Here is a 24,619-nt window from a genome sequence, read left to right as displayed (position 1 = left end):
GGAAAGCACACGGACAGCTACTGGTGTAAAGGAAGCACACGGACAGCTGCTGGTGTAAAGGAGGGGCGCGGACAGTTGCAGGTGTGAAGGAAGGACACGGACAGCTGCTGGTGTAAAGTAGTGACACGGACAGCTCCTGCTGTAAAGGAAGGAGACAGACAGCTGTTGGTGTAAAGGGAAGGACACGGACAGCTGCTGGTACAAAGGGAAGGACACGGAAAGCTGCTGGTACGAAGGGAAGGACACGGAAAGCTGCTGGTGTAAAAGGAAGGACACAGACAGCTGCCAGAGAAGGGGAGGTATATCTAGGGTCCGAGGTGGCAGAGGTAAAGTGGAGGTACATCCAGGGGCTGAGGTAGAGGAGGTAAATCCAGCTTCTGAGGGTCAGGGAGCTCTCAGAGAGGGGGAGGTATATTCAGGTGCTGAAGTACAAGAGGTAAATCCGTGGGCTGAGATAATGAAGATCAAGAGGCAGTCTATTAAGGGACTGAGGTAGAGGCTTCTCCCTGATTGGTATCTCCTGGGCTTTCTGCCCTCCCCCTTCTGGAGAGGGCAGATTTGTGATTACCACCCAATCTGCCCCACAGAAGGGGCTGAAGGACTATTAGCTCTGTAGGGGTACAATAGGATGACCAGTTTTTGAGAAGCAAAAACCAGGCTAGGCCAGACATAAATGTAGGACTAAAACATTTAACCATACTTCTGTCTGTCCTGGGGGAAGGAGTGCGTGTGTGATATATTGATATAAATATGTTCGAGGCATATGAGCTGCAGATTACACACTGTGCATAGATCGCCATCTGGTGTTGGGCCCGGATGTTGCAGTTGTTTTTCTCTTGGAAAGCCTTTGAATCATATTGCGCATGGGCTTCGGCTCATCCTCAGATTGTTTTTTTCCGCCATCGGGCTCGGATGTGTTCTTCGTGCTCCAGTTCGGAACCGTTCCAGTTTTCCTGTTCGGTGCGCAATCCTCCCCCCTTCGACGGTATTGTCTCAATCGCGTTCTCCACACTCGACGCGACTATCAACAATCGAAGTCTTCAATTCCGGTCGTCGACGAAGGCCTTCGGGCCTACCTAGACTCCGATCCTGGCTGATGGAAAGGACGCCATTTAAAAAGTGGCCTTTGATGTGGGTCGAAGTTTCCCCACACCGATCTCCATGAGGTGTGCAACCTCTGCCTCTCTCCAGAACACGAGGCAAGGGACTGTCCAGCTTGTGCCTCCTTCCAATCAAAGACGACGATCCGGGAACGACGAGCAAGGAGAACAATGGCTCACTCGTCGACTTCGATCCCCGACGACATCTTCGATGAAGGCGTCGATGTTCCGGAACAACAGCACACCGACGAGGACCTCGTCAGCGCCTCCGAATCTGACGACTCCGACGTCGAGGACATCATTCCGGCACAGAGGGGCGTGAGTACAGACGTCGACCCCGACCCAAAACCCCCCTCCACGCCATTGAAAAAGGCTTCGGTCACGCCTTCGGGCCTAGGTATGCATCAAAAAACTGCTTTCCTCGAGGGGGCGGTTCTTGTTTTGCACGTCTCTTCTGTAATTGTTATTAGGTACTTTATGAGAAACTTGTCAGAGCTGATATGTTGTTTCTTGATACGATGGAAGTCTCTGGGCTACAGAGCTTCGCGACATGTGTATTTGACAAATAAAAATTTGTTTACAAAAAAAAAAAACTGCTTTCCATACCTCGCTTCTGGGCCCGGTTAAGAAGCCCATCAAGCCTTCAGGCTGCTCGGGCTCGAGCCAGCCTAACCTCGGTGCCGAAAAAATCTCACCGGCACCGAAAAAGAAAACGCCCCTTTCCTCGTCCGCACCGAGCTTGACACCAAAGCACTCGGCTCCTCGGCACCGATAACATCCTCGGAGCCGAGCAAGAAGCCGAAAAGCCTCGACTCCCAAACCTCGTAGCCGAAACCCACATTGGAACCGAAGAAGTCAAAAGAAACTTCCAAACCCCACGGTTCCAAACCAAGAACCAGTGCCGAATCGACGCCTAAAAAACCCACGGCTCCGACACCATTGGCACCGAAGGATCTGCCCCTTACAGAGGAACTGTTTCGACCCGATCCTTACCAAAACCCTCACGAAGGATCCAAAGACTGGGCATTTGACGCTTAGCACCAGAAAAGATCACTGGACAAGCCTGCACCAGCTCCACCACCAAAAAGGAGAGACTTTGCCACCTCCCCTTTGAGGATTCCTTCACCTCCTACTCCTCCTCCACCCCTTCCTCCTCCTCCCCCACCCCATCATTCTCCCACACCATCTCCAGATGAGGATGATTATGATGACATCTACGACACAGGGGACGGGGCGGACAACCAACCAACAGGAGACCCTACTCCTACAGGCATCCCAGACGTCCCTAACGTCCCACAGGACGATCTTTACCCTTCTAAACCCCCCCCCCCCCCCCCCCCCCCCCCCAGAGGACACAATGGGCTTTAACCAGCTACTCCATAGGGCTGCCCACTACCACGGGGTTGATCTCCACACAGACCCCGTAGAGGCGGATTTCCTCTTAGATACATTTGACACTGCACAGAGGTCCACCTAAATTCTGCCCACGCTTAAGGGGGTTATTAAGCATGCACCAGAGGTCTTTAAAGACCCGGTTAGGGCCAGGGTCATTAACCCTCGTATTGAGAAAAAATATAAGGCCGCCCCAACAGATCCAACCTACATTAAAGGCCCCGCACCACTAAACTCCCTGGTAGTCTCCAATGTGTGGAAACGTGCCAATTCCCAGGTATCCGGTGAGGCTCCACCGCCAGATAAGGAGTCTAAGCTCCTGGACGCCTCTGGCAAGCGGACAGCGTCCCAAGTGGCCAACATATGGCGCATTGCTAACACCCAAGCGCTCCTAGCCAGATATGACAGCGCACATTATGATGAGTCAATAATGCAACACCTCCCTGACAAATATAAACATAGGGACCGCGAACTAATTCAGGAGGGTAAAACTATCACTAATACCTCCATTCGTTGTGCCCTCGATGCAGCTGACACCGCCTCCAGGGCAATAAATACTAGCGTCCTTCTGCGTAGGCATGCCTGGCTACGCATTTTAGGGTTCAAACCGGAGGTTCAGAGTTCCATCCTCAACCACCCCTTTGATGAGAAACACCTGTTTGGCCCTAATGTCGATGTAGCCCTTGAATAAATGAAAAGGGACAAAGACGCAGCAAAATCTATGGGAGCCTTGCAGTCGCAAGCTCCCAGGCGCTCCTTTCGCCGTTCCTCCTTTAGAAGCACCACCAGAGGCTACTCCTCCGACAGCGCCTCCACTTCCTATAAGGCCCCTACCCAATCCACCTTCACTAGGGGTTACCAAAGAGGCAGTTACAGGGGTAACAACAACAAAGGCAGAGGCAAAACTAACACCTCCCGCTCTGCCTCCACCCCCATCCACGTCTTCCCATAGCGGTAGTGGCAGCACACCTGCGAAGACAACACATCCACGTCTTCCCATACCTGGACGACTGGCTCATAAAAGCCAACTCATACAACCAGTGTGTACAACACTCACGCCACTATCCAACTACTTCACGACCTGGGCTTCACAGTAAACCACACCAAGTCCCATCTGCATCCGTCCCACGTACAAAAATACCTCGGTGCTACCATAGACACCTCAAGAGCGTTAGCCTACCCCAGTCCCACCAGGATAGCAAGCATACAGGCTCTTCGCCCCAAATTTCAACCACAACACTCTCTTCCAGCCCAAGTGTCTATGCAACTTATAGGGATGATGACCTCTTGCATATTCATAGTACCTCATTCAAGACTCCAGATGCGTCCTCTCCAAGAGTGCTTAACATGCCAATGGAACCAGGCTCAGGGTCAATTATCAGATCTGGTGTTGTAGACGGTCGTGCCCATCGCTCTCTGCAGTGGTGGACCACAAACTTTTCCAAATTGCGACAGTTCCTAGAGCCGGTTCCTCAAATAGTTTTAACTGCAGACGCATCGCTCTCCGGCTGGGGAGCTCACCTACTACATCACACCATGCAGGGCAGGTGGACACCTCAACAAAAGTTACTCCACATCAACCATCTGGAGTTAATGGCCATATTTCTAGCCCTAAAAGCCTTTCAAACACACGTCTCAGGCAAGGCTGTCTTAGTCCGCACAGACAACATGACAGCAATGTACTACATCCAAAAACAGGGCGGCACACTCTCTCTGCAGCTCTCTCAGCTAGCACAGACCATATGGAGGGGGGCCATACCTCAAAACATTTTTCTCCTAGCCCAACATGTCCCAGGAGTCCAAAACACCATTGCAGAACTGTTGAGCCGTCCAACACAACAAATCCACGAGTGGGAACTTCATCCACAAGTTCTTCAACCATTCTTTCAAATGTGAGGGCAACCACAGATAGACATCTTCGCCACCCACGAAAAAGCCAAATGCCCAAGCTTCGCCGCCAGATATCCACACCCATTGTCCAAAGGCAATGCGATATGGATGAACTTGTCAGGCAGATTTGCGTACGCTTTTCCACCTCTCCCACTCATTCCATTAGTGGTGCGCAAACTACAGCAACATTCCCCAACTCTCATCCTAGTTGCTCCGACTTGGGCCAGACAACTGTGGTACACCACATTGCTGGAACTCTCCGTAGTTCCGCACCAAAAGTTACACCTCTCTCCACGCCTCTTAACCCAGAACCATGGAGAGATCAGACACCCGGACCCAGCTCAGCTCAACCTTGCGATCTGGCTCCTGAAATCCTAGAATTTGGTTACCTTAATCTTCTCCCTGACTGTATGAACGTCATTAAAGAAGCTAGACGACCTACCACTAGAGCTTGCTACACAGCCAAGTGGAAACGTTTTGTGATTTATTGTCACAACAATAATGTCAATCCCTTAGATGTGTCTATCCAACACATCATAGGCTACTTACTACACCTACAAAGATGCAACCTAGCCTACATGTCTATTAGACTACACCTTGCTGCCATAGCAGCGTATCTACAAAATGGACAGCATCTATCACTCTTCAGAGTACCTGCCATAAAAGCCTTCACGGAAGGCTTTAAGAGAATAATTCCCCCCAGAGTACCACCCTCACCGGTGTGGACATTAAACATCGTTCTCACAAGACTAATGGGGCCTCCATTTGAACCTCTACATAAATGTGAGCTTCAATTTTTAACATGGAAAACGGCTTTCCTTGTAGCCATTACTTCCCTCAGAAGGGTCAGTGCGATACAAGCACTCACCATTCAAGAACCATTTCTGCAAATGCATCATAATAAGGTTGTTTTCCGCACTAATCCAAAATTAATTCCTAAAGTCATTTCTCCCTTTCACCTCAATCAATCAGTGGAACTGTCCGTATTCTTCTCGCAGCCACAAACTATTGCAGAAAGAGCTCTACACACCCTAGACGCCAAAAGAGCTTTACTCTACTACATCGAGGGAACACAACCTTTTCGCAAGACCAAACAACTATTCGTGTCTTTCTCACCACCACACAAAGGCAACCCCATCTCCAAAGCTGGGATAGCTAGGTGGATTGTTAAATGCATACAGATTTGCTACCACAAAGCAAAACAAACGCTATCTGTTCCCCCTAATGTACACTCTACACGTAAGATAGGGGCTTCCATGGCATTTTTAGGGAACATCCCCTTAGATGATATCTGCAAAGCAGCTACATGGTCTACACCACACACTTTCACTAAACACTATTGTTTAGATATGCAAACTAAGCAACAGGCTAGTGTGGGCCAGGCTGTCCTCAAAACACTGTTTCAAACAACTGCAACAGATACTGGTGGTCGCCGCTAGGAGGGGATACTGCTACACAATCTATGCACAGTGTGTAATCTGCAGCTCATATGCCTCGAACGGAATATGCTACTTACCAGTATGCATCTGTTCTTGGCATGTAGAGCTGCAGATCTACACATGCCCACCCGCCTCCCCGGCTACATTTATCTGTTCCAGTTTTATCTTATTTAAATACAGCACACATGGGCATCTTTCCTGTTTCTTACAAAGCTCCATCATTTCCCCGCTGGCGAAAAACAATCTGAGGATGGAGCCGAAGCCCATGCGCAATATGATCCAAAGGAGGAGAACCATACCTCGTGACTTCCAAAGACTTTCCAAGAGAAAAACAACTGCAACATCCGGGCCCAACACCAGATGGCGATCTATGCACAGTGTGTAGATCTGCAGTTCTACATGCCAAGAACAGATGCATACTGGTAAGTAGCATATTCCATTATCTCCAAAGGTTACAGGGGTTATAGTTAGGCTCATGTTTCACTCTTACAAAACCAGTGGAATTCAGCAATTCTAGTTAGCTGAGCTAACTATAACTCACGCCCCACAATGCACTGCATATGACCTCATATACTACATCACTCATGACATGGTCAGTGACATCACTCATGACATCTAAAATGACATCACTCATGACATCATCCAGTGACTGAGAGTTTTAAACAAAAGTTTGTGTTAAATATGTATACCAAGGAGTATTGGTGAATCAGTGGGTTTATGAGTGACCGTATGGATGATTCAGTGGGTGCATGACTGACTGTATAAATGAATGATTGGGTGTCTCAGTGAATGTATGCATGAGTGACTGGTTGTGTGAATTTCTGCATTAGTCTGTCAGTTGGTGTCTAAGTGGCTGTATGGGTGTGTGAGTGGGTACGTGACTGGCTGTATAAGTAAGTGATTGGTTGTCTGAGTGCCTGTATGGTTGTCTGTGTGGGCGGGTGACGGGGTGTGTGAATGCCTGTATGGATGAGTGAGTGGGTGAAGCAATGGCTGTATGGGTTAGTGAGTGCATGTGTGAGGGGCTATATGGGTGAGCGAGTGTATGTTTAGTTGTGTGGCTGAGTGAGTGGATGTCCAGTAGTATATGGGTGAGTAACTGGGTATGTAAAAGGCAATATAGGTGTGTGATGCTGTATATGAGTGACTGCATGGGTGAGTGAATGTGAGAGTGGCTGAATAGGTGAGTGTGTGCCTGTCAGTAACTGTATAGGTGAGTGAGAATGTGTTGGTATCTATGAGTGAGTGGGGGGGTGTATCTGTATGGGTAAGTGGCTGTGATTAATTGTATGGGTGAGTGACTAGATGTGCGAGTAGCTCTATGGGTGACAAACTCGTTGTGAGTGGTGGTATGGGTGTATGAATGGATATGTCAGTGGCTGTATGAGTAAGTGGATGTATCAGTGGCTGTATGGGTCAGTGAGTGGATGAGTGTGTAGATCTATAAATCAGTGAGTGGGTGTTTAAGTACTGGTATGGGTCTGTGAATGGTTGTGTGGGAGTGGGTGTATGAAAGGTTCTAGGAGGGTCTGAGTGAGTGCATCAGTGATTCTATGGTTAATGTCATCAATGATGTCACTGACCATGTCATGGGTGATGTAATATGTGAGGTCATAAGCAGTGCATTGCAAGGGCTCAAGTTATAGTTAGCTCAGCTAACTATAACTGCTGAATTTCACTGGTTGTGTACTAGTGAAACATGAGCCTAACTATAACGTCCCTGTAACCTTTGTTTGTTTTTTCAGTGAATTTCTGTGGTTTTTTAACTAGTAATTTATTTATTTATTTATTAAAAGGTTTTGTATAGCGCGAACATGTCCCAAGCGGGTATCAGAGCGCTTTACATGTGGGTTGAGGTGGATACGGGTCGATAAGACAATTAGGCAATATACATCAGGAGCAACATTGATATGAATACGGGCAAAAGTAGGCTCTGACATAGGCCAGGTAGCAGTTACGACAAGTTATATTGGAAACAGTAATAACACAGTAGTGGACGATACAGGGCTGTAGCGTAGGCAAGTTGGTAGCACATTACGCTAAAATCAATCAGTCAGAATATTTGTAAAGCGCACTACTCGCCCGTGAGGGTCTCAAGGCGCTGGGGGGCAAGGGGGAGGGGTACTACTACTGCTGAAATAGCCAGGTCTTGTGTAGCCTCCTGAAGGTTAGTAGGTCCTGGGTCTGCCGTAGGTGGACGGGGAGGGTGTTCCAGGTCTTAGCGCGAGGTGGGAAAACGATCTGCCACCGGTGGTCACTCTTCGGATGCGGGGGACGGTGGCGAGGGCGAGGTCGGCAGAGCGGAGTTGGCGTTTCGGGTTGTAGAAGGTGAGTCGTCTGTTGAGGTATGCTGGTCCGGTGTTGTGGAGTGCCTTGTGTGTGTGGGTGAGGAGCTTGAAGGTGATTCTCTTGTTGACGGGAAGCCAGTGCAGGTCTCTCAGGTGGGGTGTGATGTGGCTGCGGCGAGGGATGTCGAGGATCAGGCATGCAGAGGCATTCTGTATGCATTGTAGTCGTATCAGGAGTTTGGCCGAGGCTCCTGCGTAGAGGGCGTTTCGGTAGTCCAACCTGCTGCTGATGAGGGCCTGGGTGACCGTTTTTCTTGTTTCAGTGGGGATCCACCTGTAGATCCTGCGGAGCATGCGGAGAGTGTTGAAGCAGGAGGACGAGACGGAGTTGACCTGCTTGCTCATGGAGAGAGTTGAGTTGAGGATGAACCCCAGGTTGCGTGCGTGGTCGGTGGGTGTTCGTGCAACTCCCAGTGCGGTCGGCCACCAGGAGACGTCCCAGGCTGAGGGGTGGAGCCGAGGATGAGGACTTCCGTCTTGTCCGAGTTCAGCTTCAGACGGCTGTTCTTCATCCACTCTACGACGGCTTTCATTCCTTCGGGGAGGTTGGTTTTGGCAGTGAGGGGGTCCTTGGTGAGTGAAAGGATCAGCTTGGTGTCGCGGGCGTAGGAGATGATGTTGAGGTCGTGCAGTCGGGTGACGTGAGCGAGCGGTGCCATGTAGATGTTGAACAATGTCGGGCTGAGGGATAAACCCTGGGGTACGCCGCAGATGATCTCGGTGGCTTCGGATCAGAAGAGGGGGAGGCGGACGCTCTGGGTTCTGCCGGAGAGGAAGGAGGTGGTCAATTCCAGGGTCTTGTCTTGGATCCCTGCGTTGTGGAGGTGTGTGCGTAGGGTGTGGTGGCAGACAGTGTCGAAGGCGGCTGACGGGTCCAGGAGGATGAGGGCCGCGGTTTCGCCGTTGTCCAGTAGGGCCCTGATGTCATCTGTGGTGGCGATGAGGGCGGTTTTGGTGCTGTGGTTGCTGCGGAACCAGGACTAGGATGGGTCCAGGATGCTGTTCTCCTCGAGGTAGCGGTCAGTTGTCTGTTGACGGTCTTCTCGATGACCTTCGACGGGAGCAGGGAGATGGGTCAGAAGTTCTTGATGTCCTTCGGATCAGTCTTGGGTTTTTTGAATAAGGGTTTGATCTCGGTGTGCTTCCAACTCTCCGAGAAGGTCGCGGTCTCGAAGGAGATGTTGATGGCCTTGCGGAGCTGGGGTGCGATGGTGGCGCTGGCTTTGTTGAAGATGTGGTGTGGGCATGGGTCTGACGGAGAGCCGGAGTGGATGGTGTTCATGATTTTGATGGTTTCCTCGTCGTTTAAGTAGTTCCAGGTGAGCACGGGGTCGGTGTGGGTGGTGGCCGTGAGGTCGGAGGTCTCGGTGGCTGTCTGGGTGGTCATGGTGTTGAAGCTGTCGTGGATGTCTGCGATCTTGCTATGGAAGAAGGTGGCAAGGGAGTCGCACAGGTCTTGCGAAGGTGGGATGTCATTGGTGTTGGAGCTGGGGTTGGAGAGTTCCTTAACGATGTTGAAGAGCTCTCTGCTGTTGTGTGCGTTGTTGTCTAGGCTCAGGCCTCTCCTTGCCACGGATCCCCCTCCCCAGCTCAGGCTTCTCCATGCCTCGGATCCCCTCCACAGCTCAGGCCTCTCCCCGCCATGGATCCCCCTGCCCAGCTCAGGCCTCTCCCTGCAGTGTATTCCCCTCCCCAGCTCAGGCCTCTCCCCGCCGTGTGTTCCCCCTCCCCAGCTGAGGCCTCTCCCCGCCGTGTGTTCCCTTCCCCAGCTCAGGCCTCTCCCCGCCATGGATCCCCCTCCCAAGCTCAGGCCTCTCCCCGCCAAGGACCCCCCACCCCAGCTCAGGCCTCTCCCCACCACGGATCCCCCTCCCCAGCTCAGGCCTCTCCCCGCCATGGATCACTCTCCCCAGCTGCAGGCCTCTCCCTGCCGCGGACCCCTCTCTCCAGCTCAGGCCTCTCTGCCGCGGATCCGCCTCCCCAGCTCAGGCCAATCCCCGCCACGGATCCCTCTCCCCAGCTCAGGCCTCTCCCTGGCGCGGATTCCCCTCCCCAGCTGCGGGCCTCTCCCTGTCGCGGACCACCCTCCCCAGCTGCAGGCCTCTCCGCGGATCCACCTCCCCAGCTCAGGCCTCTCCCTGCCATGGATCACCCTCCCCAGCTCAGGCCTCTCCCCGCCATGGATCCCTCTCCCCAGCTCAGGTCTCTCCCTGCCATTGATCCCTCTCCCCAGCTGCAGGCCTCTTTGCGCCGCGGCTCACCCTCACCAGCTCAGGCCTCTCCGCGCTGCGGAACCCCCTCCCCAGCTGAGGCCTCTCCCTGCCACGGACCCTCTCCCCAGCTGCAGGCCTTTCCCTGCCGCGGAACCCCCTCCCCAGCTGAGGCCTCTCCCTGCCGCGGAACCCCCTCCCCAGCTGAGGCCTCTCCCTGCCACGGACCCTCTCCCCAGCTGCTGGCCTCTCCCCGCCACAGATCCCCCTCCCCAGCTCAGGCCTCTCCCTGCCACGGATCCCTCGCCCCAGCTCAGGCCTCTCCCACCACGGATCCCTCTCCCCAGCTCAGGCTTCTCCATACCACCGATCCCTCTCCCCAGCTCAGGCTTCTCCATGCCACGGATCCCCCTCCCCAGTTCAGGCCTCTCCCCGCCACGGATCCCTCTCCCAGCTCAGGCCTCTCCGCGCTGTGGATCCCCCTCCCCAGCTCAGGCCTCTCTCCGCCATGGATCCCTCTCCCCGCTGCGGATCCCCCTAACCAGCTCAGGGCTCTCCCCGCCGTGTGTTCCCCTCCCCAGCTCAGGCCTCTCCCCACCATGGATCCCCCTCCCCAGCTCAGGCCTCTCCCCGCCATGGATCCCCATCCCCAGCTCAGGCCTCTCCCCGCCGCGGACCCCACTGCCCAGCTCAGGCCTCTCCCCGCCATGGATCCCTCTCCCCGCTGCGGATCCCCCTACCCAGCTCAGGCCTCTCGCCGCCGTGTGTTCCCCTCCCCAGCTCAGGCCTCTCCCCACCATGGATCCCCCTCCCCAGCTCAGGTCTCTCCCCGCCATGGATCCCCCTCCCCAGCTCAGGCCTCTCCCCACCATGGATTCCCCGCCCCAGCTCAGGCCTCTCCCCGCCATGGATCCCCCTTCCCAGCTCAGGCCTCTCCATGCCACGGATCCCCCTGCCCAGCTCAGGCCTCTCCCCGCCGTGTGTTCCCCTCCCCAGCTCTTGCCTCTACCCGCTATGGATCCCCCTCCCCAGCTCAGGCCTCTCCCCGCTGTGTGTTCCCTTCCCCAGCTCAGGCCTCTCCCCGCTGTGTGTTCCCCTCCCCAGCTCAGGCCTCTCCCCGCCACGGATCCCTGTCCCCAGCTGCAGGCCTCTCCCCGCCACGGATCCCTGTCCCCAGCTGCAGGCCTCTCCCCGCCATGGATCCCCCTCCCAGCTGCGGGCCTCTCCCTGCCGCGGACCCCCCTCCCAAGCTGCGGGCCTCTCCATGCTGCGGATACCTCTCCCCAGCTCGGGCCTCTCCCCGCCGTGGATCCCCCCTCCCCAGCTGCGGGCCTCTCCCCGCCACGGATCCCTCGCCCCAGCTCAGGCCTCTCGCTGCCACGGATCCCTCTCCCCAGCTCAGGCTTCTCCATGCCACAGATCCCCCTCCCCAGCTCAGGCCTCTCCCTGCCACGGATCCCTCTCCCCAGCTCCGGCCTCTCCCTGCCACGGATCCCCCTTCCCAGCTCAGGCCTCTCCCCGCCACGCATCCCTCTCCCCAGCTCAGGCCTCTCCCCGCTGCGGATCCCCCTCCCCAGCTGCGGGCCTTTCCGCACCGCGGACCCCTCTCCCCAGCTCAGGCCTCTCCCTGCCGCGGATCCCCCTCCCCTGCTCAGGCCTCTCCCCGCTGCAGATCCCCCTACCCAGCTCAGGCCTCTCCCTGCCGCGGACCGCCCTCCCCAGCTGCCGGCCTCTCCCCAATGCAGACCCCCCTCCCCAGCCGTGGGCCTCTCCCCACGTGGATTCCCCTCCCCAGCTCAGGCCTCTCCCCACCGCGGTTCCCCCTCCCCAGCTGCGGGCCTCTCCCCGCCGCGGATTCCTCTTCCCAGCTGCGGGCCTCTCCGCGGATCCCTCTCCCCAGCTCAGGCCTCTCCCCGCCGTGTATCCCCCTCCCCAGCTCAGCCCTCTCCCTGCCACGGATCCCCCTACTCAGCTCAGGCCTGTTCCCGCCATGGATCCCCTCCCCAGCTCAGACCTCTCCCCGCCATGGATCCCCCTGCCCAGCTCAGGCCTCTCCCCGAAGTGTGTTCCCCTCCCCAGCTCAGGCCTCTCCCCGCCGTGTGTTCCCCTCCCCAGGTCAGGCCTCTCCCTGCCGTGTGTTCCCCTCCCCAGCTCAGGCTTCTCCCTGCCACAAATCCCCCTCCCCAGCTCAGGCCTCTCCCCGCCACAGATCCCTCTCCCCAGCTGCAGGCCTCTCTCTGCCGCGGACCCCTCTCCCCAGCTCAGGCCTCTCTCAGCCGCGGATCCCCCTCCCCAGCTCAGGCCTCTCCCTGCCGCGGATCCCTCTCCCCAGCTCAGGCCTCTCCCTGCCGCGGATCCCCCTCCCCAGCTGCGGGCCTCTCCCCGCCGCGGACCACCCTCCCCAGCTGCTGGCCTCTCCCGGATCCCCCTCCCGAGCTCAGGCCTCTCTCTGCCATGGATCACCCTCCCCATCTCAGACCTCTCCCCGCCATGAATCCCTCTCCCCAGCTCAGGTCTCTCCCCGCCACGGATCCCTCTCCCCAGCTGAAGGCCTCTCTGCGCCGCTGCTCACCCTCACCAGCTCAGGCCTCTCCGCGCCGCGGAACCCCCTCCCCAGCTGAGGCCTCTCCCTGCCACGGATCCCTCTCCCCAGCTGCAGGCCTCTCCCTGCCACGGATCCCCCTCCCCAGCTCAGGCCTCTCCCTGCCACGGATTCCTCTCCCCAGCTCAGGCCTCTCCCTGCCACGGATCCTCCTCCCCAGCTCAGGCCTCTCCCGCCACGGATCCCTCTCCCCAGCTCAGGCTTCTCCATACCACGGATCCCCCTCCCCAGCTCAGGCTTCTCCATGCTGCGGATCCCCCTCCCCAGCTCAGGCCTCTCCCCGCCACGGATCCCTCTCCCCAGCTCAGGCCTCTCCACACCGCGGATGCCCCTCCCCAGCTCAGGCCTCTCCCCGCTGCGGATCCCTCTCCCCGCTGCGGATCCCCCTACCCAGCTCAGGCCTCTCGCTGCCGTGTGTTCCCCTCCCCAGCTCAGGCCTCTCCCTGCCATGGATCCCCCTCCCCAGCTCAGGCCTCTCCCTGCCATGGATCCCCCTCCCCAGCTCAGGCCTCTCCCCGCCATGGATCCCCCTCCCCAGCTCAGGCCTCTCCATGCCACGGATCCCCCTGCCCAGCTCAGGCCTCTCCCCACCGTGTGTTCCCCTCCCCAGCTCAGGCCTCTCCCTGCCACGGATCCCTCTCCCCAGCTGCAGGCCTCTCCCCGCCATGGATCCCTCTCCCCAGCTCAGGCTTCTCCATGCCGCAGTTCCCCCTCCCCAGCTCAGGCCTCTCCCCGCCACGGATCCCTCTCCCCAGCTCGGGCCTCTCCGTGCCGCGGATCCCCCTCCCCAGCTCAGGCCTCTCTCTGCATGGATCCCTCTCCCCGCTGCGGATCCCCCTACCCAGCTCAGGCCTCTCGCTGCCGTGTATTACCCTCCCCAGCTCAGGCCTCTCCCTGCCATGGATCCCCCTCCCCAGCTCAGGCCTCTGCCCGCCATGGATCCCCCTCCCCAGCTCAGGCCTCTCCCCGCCATGGATCCCCCTCCCCAGCTCAGGCCTCTCCATGCCGCGGATCCCCCTCCCCAGCTCAGGCCTCTCCCCGCCGTGTTCCCCACCCCAGCTCAGGCCTCTCCCTGCCATGGATCCCTCTCCCCAGCTGAAGGCCTCTCCCCGCCACGGATCCCTGTCCCCAGCTGCAGGCCTCTCTGCGCCGCTGCTCACCCTCACCATCTCAGGCCTCTCCGCGCCGCGGAACCCCCTCCCCAGCTGAGGCCTCTCCCTGCCACGGATCCCTCTCCCCAGCTGAAGGCCTCTCCCTGCCATGGATCCCCCTCCCCAGCTCAGGCCTCTCCCCGCCATGGATCCCCCCTCCCCAGCTCAGGCCTCTCCATGCCACGGATCCCCCTGCCCAGCTCAGGCCTCTCCCCACCGTGTGTTCCCCTCCCCAGCTCAGGCCTCTCCCTGCCACGGATCCCTCTCCCCAGCTGCAGGCCTCTCCCCGCCACGGATCCCTGTCCCCAGCTGCAGGCCTCTCCCCGCCATGGATCACTCTCCCCAGCTCAGGCTTCTCCCCGCCACGGATCCCTCTCCCCAGCTCAGGCCTCTCCACACCGCGGATGCCCCTCCCCAGCTCAGGCCTCTCCCCGCTGCGGATCCCTCTCCCCGCTGCGGATCCCCCTACCCAGCTCAGGCCTCTCGCTGCCGTGTGTTCCCCTCCCCAGCTCAGGCCTCTCCCTGCCATGGATCCCCCTCCCCAGCTCAGGCCTCTCCCTGCCATGGATCCCCCTCCCCAGCTCAGGCCTCTCCCCGCCATGGATCCCCCTCCCCAGCTCAGGCCTCTCCATGCCACGGATCCCCCTGCCCAGCTCAGGCCTCTCCCCACCGTGTGTTCCCCTCCCCAGCTCAGGCCTCTCCCTGCCACGGATCCCTCTCCCCAGCTGCAGGCCTCTCCCCGCCATGGATCCCTCTCCCCAGCTCAGGCTTCTCCATGCCGCGGTTCCCCCTCCCCAGCTCAGGCCTCTCCCCGCCACGGATCCCTCTCCCCAGCTCAGGCCTCTCCGCGCCGCGGATCCCCCTCCCCAGCTCAGGCCTCTCTCTGCATGGATCCCTCTCCCCGCTGCGGATCCCCCTACCCAGCTCAGGCCTCTCGCTGCCGTGTATTACCCTCCCCAGCTCAGGCCTCTCCCTGCCATGGATCCCCCTCCCCAGCTCAGGCCTCTGCCCGCCATGGATCCCCCTCCCCAGCTCAGGCCTCTCCCCGCCATGGATCCCCCTCCCCAGCTCAGGCCTCTCCATGCCACGGATCCCCCTCCCCAGCTCAGGCCTCTCCCCGCCGTGTTCCCCACCCCAGCTCAGGCCTCTCCCTGCCATGGATCCCTCTCCCCAGCTGAAGGCCTCTCCCCGCCACGGATCCCTGTCCCCAGCTGCAGGCCTCTCCCCGCCATGGATCCCCCTCCCCAGCTGCGGGCCTCTCCCCGCCGTGTGTTCCCCTCCCCAGCTCAGGCCTCTCCCCGCCATGGATCCCCTCCCAAGCTCAGGCCTCTCCCCGCCAAGGACCCCCCACCCCAGCTCAGGCCTCTCCCCACCACGGATCCCCCTCCCCAGCTCAGGCCTCTCCCCGCCATGGATCACTCTCCCCAGCTGCAGGCCTCTCCCCGCCGCGGACCCCTCTCTCCAGCTCAGGCCTCTCTCTGCCGCGGATCCGCCTCCCCAGCTCAGGCCTCTCCCCGCCACGGATCCCTCTCCCCAGCTCAGGCCTCTCCCTGGCGCGGATTCCCCTCCCCAGCTGCGGGCCTCTCCCTGCCGCGGACCACCCTCCCCAGCTGCAGGCCTCTCCGCGGATCCACCTCCCCAGCTCAGGCCTCTCCCTGCCATGGATCACCCTCCCCAGCTCAGGCCTCTCCCCGCCATGGATCCCTCTCCCCAGCTCAGGTCTCTCCCTGCCATTGATCCCTCTCCCCAGCTGCAGGCCTCTTTGCGCCGCGGCTCACCCTCACCAGCTCAGGCCTCTCCGCGCTGCGGAACCCCCTCCCCAGCTGAGGCCTCTCCCTGCCACGGACCCTCTCCCCAGCTGCAGGCCTTTCCCTGCCGCGGAACCCCCTCCCCAGCTGAGGCCTTTCCCTGCCGCAGAACCCCCTCCCCAGCTGAGGCCTCTCCCTGCCGCGGAACCCCCTCCCCAGCTGAGGCCTCTCCCTGCCACGGACCCTCTCCCCAGCTGCTGGCCTCTCCCCGCCACAGATCCCCCTCCCAGCTCAGGCCTCTCCCTGCCACGGATCCCTCTCCCCAGCTCAGGCCTCTCCCACCACGGATCCCTCTCCCCAGCTCAGGCTTCTCCATACCACGGATCCCTCTCCCCAGCTCAGGCTTCTCCATACCACGGATCCCTCTCCCCAGCTCAGGCTTCTCCATGCCACGGATCCCCCTCCCCAGTTCAGGCCTCTCCCCGCCACGGATCCCTCTCCCAGCTCAGGCCTCTCCGCGCTGTGGATCCCCCTCCCCAGCTCAGGCCTCTCCCCGCCATGGATCCCTCTCCCCGCTGCGGATCCCCCTACCCAGCTCAGGGCTCTCCCCGCCGTGTGTTCCCCTCCCCAGCTCAGGCCTCTCCCCACCATGGATCCCCCTCCCCAGCTCAGGCCTCTCCCCGCCATGGATCCCCATCCCCAGCTCAGGCCTCTCCCCGCCGCGGACACCACTGCCCAGCTCAGGCCTCTCCCCGCCATGGATCCCTCTCCCCGCTGCGGATCCCCCTACCCAGCTCAGGCCTCTCGCCGCCGTGTGTTCCCCTCCCCAGCTCAGGCCTCTCCCCACCATGGATCCCCCTCCCCAGCTCAGGTCTCTCCCCGCCATGGATCCCCCTCCCCAGCTCAGGCCTCTCCCCACCATGGATTCCCCGCCCCAGCTCAGGCCTCTCCCCGCCATGGATCCCCCTTCCCAGCTCAGGCCTCTCCATGCCATGGATCCCCCTGCCCAGCTCAGGCCTCTACCCGCCGTGTGTTCCCCTCCCTAGCACTTGCCTCTACCCGCTATGGATCCCCCTCCCCAGCTCAGGTCTCTCCCCGCCGTGTGTTCCCTTCCCCAGCTCAGGCCTCTCCCCGCTGTGTGTTCCCCTCCCCAGCTGCAGGCCTCTCCCCGCCACGGATCCCTGTCCCCAGCTGCAGGCCTCTCCCCGCCACGGATCCCTGTCCCCAGCTGCAGGCCTCTCCCCGCCATGGACCCCCCTCCCAAGCTGCGGGCCTCTCCCTGCCGCGGACCCCCCTCCCAAGCTGCGGGCCTCTCCATGCTGCGGATACCTCTCCCCAGCTCGGGCCTCTCCCCGCCGTGGATCCCCCCTCCCCAGCTGCGGGCCTCTCCCCGCCACGGATCCCTCGCCCCAGCTCAGGCCTCTCCCTGCCACGGATCCCTCTCCCCAGCTCAGGCCTCTCGCTGCCACGGATCCCTCTCCCCAGCTCAGGCTTCTCCATGCCACAGATCCCCCTCCCCAGCTCAGGCCTCTCCCCGCCACAGATCCCCCTCCCCAGCTCCGGCCTCTCCCTGCCACGGATCCCCCTTCCCAGCTCAGGCCTCTCCCCGCCACGCATCCCTCTCCCCAGCTCAGGCCTCTCCCCGCTGCGGATCCCCCTCCCCAGCTGCGGGCCTTTCCGCACCGCGGACCCCTCTCCCCAGCTCAGGCCTCTCCCTGCCGCGGATCCCCCTCCCCTGCTCAGGCCTCTCCCCGCTGCAGATCCCCCTACCCAGCTGCCGGCCTCTCCCCGCCGCGGACCCCCCTCCCCAGCTGCCGGCCTCTCCCCAATGCAGACCCCCCTCCCCAGCCGTGGGCCTCTCCCCACGTGGATTCCCCTCCTCAGGCCTCTCCCACCGCGGTTCCCCCTCCCCAGCTGCGGGCCTCTCCCCGCCGCGGATCCCTCTCCCCAGCTGCGGGCCTCTCCGCGGATCCCTCTCCCCAGCTCAGGCCTCTCCCCGCCGTGTATCCCCCTCCCCAGCTCAGCCCTCTCCCTGCCACGGATCCCCCTACTCAGCTCAGGCCTGTTCCCGCCATGGATCCCCTCCCCAGCTCAGACCTCTCCCCGCCATGGATCCCCCTGCCCAGCTCAGGCCTCTCCCCGCAGTGTGTTCCCCTCCCCAGCTCAGGCCTCTCCCCGCCGTGTGTTCCCCTCCCCAGGTCAGGCCTCTCCCTGCCGTGTGTTCCCCTCCCCAGCTCAGGCTTCTCCCTGCCACAAATCCCCCTCCCCAGCTCAGGCCTCTCCCCGCCACAGATCCCTCTCCCCAGCTGCAGGCCTCTCTCTGCCGCGGACCCCTCTCCCCAGCTCAGGCCTCTCTCAGCCGCGGATCCCCTCCCCAGCTCAGGCCTCTCCCTGCCACGGATCCCTCTCCCCAGCTCAGGCCTCTCCCTGCCGCGGATCCCCCTCCCCAGCTGCGGGCCTCTCCCCGCCGCGGACCACCCTCCCCAGCTCCCCCTCCCGAGCTCAGGCCTCTCTCTGCCATGGATCACCCTCCCCAGCTCAGACCTCTCCCCGCCATGGATCCCTCTCCCCAGCTCAGGTCTCTCCCCGCCACGGATCCCTCTCCCCAGCTGAAGGCCTCTCTGCGCCGCTGCTCACCCTCACCAGCTCAGGCCTCTCCGCGCCGCGGAACCCCCTCCCCAGCTGAGGCCTCTCCCTGCCACGGATCCCTCTCCCCAGCTGCAGGCCTCTCCCTGCCACGGATCCCCCTCCCCAGCTCAGGCCTCTCCCCGCCATGGATCCCCCTCCCCAGCTCAGGCCTCTCCATGCCACGGATCCCCCTGTCCAGCTCAGGCCTCTCCCCACCGTGTGTTCCCCTCCCCAGCTCAGGCCTCTCCCTGCCACGGATCCCTCTCCCCAGCTGCAGGCCTCTCCCCGCCACGGATCCCTGTCCCCAGCTGCAGGCCTCTCCCCGCCATGGAGCCCTCTCCCCAGCTCAGGCTTCTCCATGCCGCGGATCCCCCTCCCCGGCTCAGGCCTCTCCCCGCCACGGATCCCTCTCCCCAGCTCAGGCCTCTCCGCGCCGCGGATCCCCCTCCCCAGCTCAGGCCTCTCTCTGCATGGATCCCTCTCCCCGCTGCGGATCCCCCTACCCAGCTCAGGCCTCTCGCTGCCGTGTATTACCCTCCCCAGCTCAGGCCTCTCCCTGCCATGGATCCCCCTCCCCAGCTCAGGCCTCTGCCCGCCATGGATCCCCCTCCCCAGCTCAGGCCACTCCCCGCCATGGATCCCCCTCCCCAGCTCAGGCCTCTCCATGCCACGGATCCCCCTCCCCAGCTCAGGCCTCTCCCCGACGTGTTCCCCACCCCAGCTCAGGCCTCTCCCTGCCATGGATCCCTCTCCCCAGCTGAAGGCCTCTCCCCGCCACGGATCCCTGTCCCCAGCTGCAGGCCTCTCCCCGCCATGGATCCCCCTCCCCAGCTGCGGGCCTCTCCCCGCTGCGGATTCCTCTCTCCAGCTGCGGGCCTCTCCGCGGATCCCTCTCCCCAGCTCAGGCCTCTCCCCGCCGTGTATCCCCCTACCCAGTTCAGGCCTCTCCCTGTCATGGATCCCCATACCCAGCTCAGGCCTCTCCCCGCTGCGGATCCCCCTACCCAGCTCAGGCCACTCCTCGCCACGGATCCCTCGCCCCAGCTCAGGCCTCTCCCCGCTGCAGATCCCTCTCCCCGCTGCAGAACCCCCTACCCAGCTCAGGCCTCTCCCCGCCGCGGACCCCCTTCCCCAGCTGCCGGCCTCTCCCCACTGCGGACCCCGCTCCCCAGCTGTGGGCCTCTCCCCACCGCGGATCCCCCTCCCCAGCTCAGGCCTCTCCCCGCTGCGGATACCCCTCCCCAGCTCAGGCCTCTCCCTGCCATGGATACCCCGCCCCAGCTCAGGCCTGTCCCCGCCATGCATCCCCTCCCCAGCTCAGGCCTCTCCCCGCCACGGATCCCCCTGCCCAGCTCAGGCCTCTCCCCACAGTGTGTTCCCCTCCCCAGCTCAGGCCTCTCCCCGCCGTGTGGTCCCCTCCCCAGTTCAGGCCTCTCCCCGCCGTGTGTTCCCCTCCCCAGCTCAGGCCTCTCCCCGCCATGGATCCCCCTCCCCAGCTCAGGCCTCTCCCTGCCGCGTACCCCCCGCCCCAGCTCAGGCCTCTCCCCGCCACGGATCCCTCTCCCCAGCTCAAGCTTCTCCCCGCCACGGATCTCTCTCCCCAACTTCTCCATGCCACGGATCCCTCTCCCCGCCACGGATCCCTCTCCCCAGCTCAGGCTTCTCCATGCCACGGATCCCCCTCCCCAGCTCAGGCCTCTCCCTGCCACGGATCCCTCTCCCCAACTCAGGCCTCTCCCCGACACGGATCCCCCTCCCCAGCTCAGGCCTCCCCCGCCACAGATCCCTCTCCCCAGCTCAGGCCTCTCCCCGCCACGGATCCCCCTCCCCAGTTCAGGCCTCTCCCCGCCACGGATCCCTCTCCCCAGCTCAGGCCTCTCCCTGCCGCGGATCCCACTCCCCAGCTGCGGGCCTCTCCCGGCCACGGACCACCCTCCCCAGCTGCGGGCCTCTATGCGTATCCCCCTCCCCAGCTCAGTCCTCTCCCGCCATTGATCACCCTCCCCAGCTCAGGCCTGTCCCCGCTGCGGATCCCCCTCCCCAGCTCAGGCCTCTCCACGCCATGTGTTCCCCTCCCCAGCTCAGGCCTCTCCCTGCCACGGATCCCTCTCCCCAGCTCAGGCATCTCCCCGCCATGGATCCCCCTCCCCAGCTCACGCCTCTCCCCGCCATGGATCCCCCTCCCCAGCTCACGCCTCTCCCCGCCATGGATCCCCCTCCCCAGCTCAGGCCTCTCCCCGCCGCGGACCCCCCTGCCCAGCTCAGGCCTCCCCGCCGCGTGTTCCCCTCCCCAGCTCAGGCCTCTCCGCCCCACGGATCCCCCTCCCCAGCTCAGGCCTCTCCCTGCCACGGATCCCCCTCCCCAGCTCAGGCCTCTCCCTGCCACGGATCCTCCTCCCCAGCTCAGGCCTCTCCCCGCCACTGATCCCCCTCCCCAGCTCAGGCCTCTCCCCGCCACGGATCCCTCTTCCCAGCTCAGGCTTCTCCATGCCACGGATCCCTCTCCCCAGCTCAGGCTTCTCCATGCCACGGATCCCCCTCCCCAGCTCAGGCCTCTCCCCGCCATGGATCCCTCTCCCCAGCTCAGGTCTCTCCCCGTCATGGATCCCTCTCCCCAGCTGCAGGCCTCTCCGCGGTTCCCCCTCACCAGCTCAGGCCTCTCCACGCCGCGGAACCCCCTCCTCAGCTGAGGCCTCTCCCCGCCACGGATCCCTCTCCCCAGCTGCAGGCCTCTCCCCGCCACGGATCCCTCTCCCCAGCTCAGGCTTCTCCATGCCACGGATCCCCCTCCCCAGCTCAGGCCTCTCCCTGCCACGGATCCCTCTCCCCAGCTCAGGCCTCTCCCTGCCACGGATCCCCCTCCCCAGCTCAGGCCTCTCCCTGCCACGGATCCCCCTCCCCAGCTCAGGCCTCTCCCCGCCACGGATCCCTCTCCTCAGCTCAGGCCTCTCCCCGCCACGGATCCCTCTCCCCAGCTCAGGCCTCTCCGCGCCGCGGATCCCCCTCCCCAGCTCAGGCCTCTCCCCGCCATGGATCCCACTCCCCGCTGTGGATCCCTTTACCCAGCTCAGGCCTCTCCCCGCCGTGTGTTCCCTTCCCCAGCCCAGGCCTCTCCCCGCTATGGATCCCCCTCTCCAGCTCAGGCCTCTCCCCGCCATGGATCCCCCTTCCCAGCTCAGGCCTCTCCCCACCATGGATCCCCCTCCCCAGCTGAGGCCTCTCCCCGCCACGGACCCCACTGCCCAGCTCAGGCCTCTCCCCGTCGTGTGTTCCCCTCCCCCCGCCGTGTGTTCCCCTCCCCAGCCTAGGCCTCTCCCTGCCATGAACCCCCCTCCACAGCTCAGGCCTCTCCCCGCCATGGATCCCTCTCTCCAGCTCAGGCCTCTCCCTGCCACGGATCCCTCTCCCCAGCTCAGCCCTCTCCATGCCACGGATCCCCCTCCCCAGCTCAGGCCTCTCCCCGCCGGCGGTTCCCCCTCTCCAGCTCAGGCCTCTCCCTGCCGGCGATTCCCCTCCCCAGCTCAGGCATCTCCCCGCCGGCGGTTCCCTCTCCCCAGCTCAGGCCTCCCCCCGCCGCAGATCCCCCTCCCCAGCTCAGGCCTCTCCACGCCGCGGATTCCTCTGCCCAGCTCTGGCCTCCCCCCGCTGCGGATCCCTCTCCCCAGCTCAGGACTCCCTCCCGCCGCGGATCTCTCTCCCCAGCTCAGGTCTCCCCCCTGCCGCGGATCCCTCTCCCCAGCTCAGGTCTCCCCCCGCCGCGAATCCCTCTCCCCAGCTCAGGTCTCCCCCTGCCGCGGATCACCCTCCCCAGCTCAGGCCTCTCCCCGCCGGCGGTTCCCCCTGTCCAGCTCAGGCCTCTCCCCGCCGGTGGTTCCCCCTCCCCAGCTCAGGCCTCTCCCCGCCGGCGGTTCCCCCTCTCCAGCTCAGGCCTCTCCCAGCTGCGGACCCTTTTTCCTCCCTGGCTCCGAATCTCACGATCTGGACATCCCTGCAGGAGTCCTTCCAAATATGATACCACAAAAGGAGTGGTGCCCAAGGCTTGTCGCTGTGGGGACTCCTCCCTGGCTCCGAACACCGTGGCAGAGCGTCCCGAGTACAGTCAGAGCTTCCATAGTGCACCTATTGGCACTCTTTGTAGCTGTAGTATTCTCCGACGCGGGGTAGCGGTGCAGTCTACCCGCGTCGGAGGGGTTGCGCTAGCGCTGGCACGTGACGTCACGCGCTTACTACAAATAAAGGGGCGTGGCCCGCTGAGACCAGAACGAGTGTCCCAGGCAATTATTACGGCCGCAGCGCTGATAGCATGTGCGCGAGTGGCCTCATGACCATTACACTGGCGACGAGGGGCAGAAACGACCCCATACAGAGAAGTTTAATGAGCCTAAGCTAAATGGTGACGAGTGAGCCTTTGATCACAGCCCTGGACCCACGAAGTGCTGCCTGGCCTGTGCTGACCTGCTGTGTGCCCCCGGGCGAGTCTGCTGCATCCGAGAGAAGCCTTGCAACCCCGGAGAGTGCCTGGAGGGAAGTGAGGCCTTTCCCACACACCCGGTGGAGCCCACGGAGGAGTGTGCCCAGCATTCTGGTTGGGGAGGGACCTACGGTGAGGCCTAGGACATACAGGCCACAGGAGAGGACCCTGACAGCACTTTCATCGCCCTCGGCCGGGCGGCTGCTATTGCGCCCAGGAGGTAAGCAGCGCACGTGCTGCGAGGTGTGATTGCGGCTGCGCCAAGATGGCGTCGATCCCCGCAATTGAGCCCTTTGTGGTGGACGGGGCCCCCTCATCCCTTGCCCCGCGATGGAGAGACTGGACCGTTCGCCTCCAGATCTACTTTGAAGGGGCGGGCATAGCCCCGGACAGGCGCAGAGCCCTACTCCTCCACCTCGGAGGCAAAGACATCCATTGCATTTACATGACCCTGGTGGAGGCCACACCCAAAACGTATGTCACGCTTCTCAACGCCCTAAATGCGCACTTCGAGCCGATGGCGAACAGGGACTACGAAAGATTAATCTTTCGCCCGGCCAAGCAAGAGGCAGAGGAATCGCTAGACGCGTTCCACGGGCGCCTGAAAGAACTGGCCAGCACGTGCGGATTTAGGGACGAACAGGAAGAAATCCGAGGTCAAATAATACAAGGGTGCTACTCGTCCAAACTCAGGGTTAACATTCTTCAGGAGGATGGCAAATCTCTAGCGGACATCCTCACCCTGGGCCGGTCATAAGAACTGTCGCAAGCCAGAGCATCCCACATGGAGGCGGCTCTCCACCGCCCTGTCAAGACGGAGCAGGTCAACGCGGTGGAAACAACAAACGTGGTGAGGCCCAAAGCGCACCAAAATACAGGGAGAAAACAGCAAGACAGGAAAAAGGGATGCAGCTACTGCGGAGACACACCCCATCGCATGCAAGACTGCCCGGCGAGAGGGAAGAGGTGCAGTGCCTGCGGGTGGATGAACCATTTCGCGGCGGTATGCCAGTCTATGAAATCACGGAAGGAGGCAGCTCAGACAGTGGCTAAAGAGCGGGACAGTGAAGACATGGATGATGACGCAGGAGTCTACCCGGTCCACTACGTATTCGCAGTAGATCAGCCACGACGGAAGAGACGGCGACTTCCAAGGTGCCGAATCAAGATCCACCACCAGGATGTGAGAGCCACCATAGACACTGGGGCTTCGATCGAGCTAATGGCTGCCAATGTGTACAATCAACTAAGTCCACGTCCACCATTATGCGAAGCAAGGACCAGGGTATTCGCCTTCGGACAAAAGACACCCATCCCGCTCTTGGGGTGTTTCAAGACTGAGATGAGACACCAAGACCTCAAGATCCCCACCACAGTGTACGTGACTCCAGAAGGAAGCGGTAGGCTGATAAGCTGACAATCAGCAGAAGAGTTGAGGCTGATATAATTCGCCATGGCGGTACAAGAGGAAGAACTGGGGGCCATCATGGAGGAGTTCGAAGACGTCTTCAAAGGCATTGGATGCCTGAAAGGGAAAGAAGTCTCTCTCCACATTGACCAGTCAGTCCAACCGGTGCGTTCCACTTGCACAAGAAGGTCGAAGAAGAGCTGGAGGCACTGGAGAAGCAAGGGATTATAGA

The 24,619-nt window shown here is 61.5% G+C and overlaps 1 protein-coding gene across 3 annotated transcripts in view; it reads left to right on the top strand.

Moving 5' to 3' along the window:
• The window catches only part of DDB2 (damage specific DNA binding protein 2), a 171,319-nt gene that overhangs the window by 122,291 nt on the left and 24,409 nt on the right, over positions 1–24,619 (top strand). The window lies entirely within an intron of this gene.

The sequence above is a fragment of the Triturus cristatus genome, chromosome 3_1 (genome assembly GCF_964204655.1).
Source record: "Triturus cristatus chromosome 3_1, aTriCri1.1, whole genome shotgun sequence".
In the NCBI taxonomy this organism is placed as follows: Eukaryota; Metazoa; Chordata; class Amphibia; order Caudata; family Salamandridae; genus Triturus; species Triturus cristatus.
This window is presented reverse-complemented; position numbering and strand designations above follow the sequence as displayed.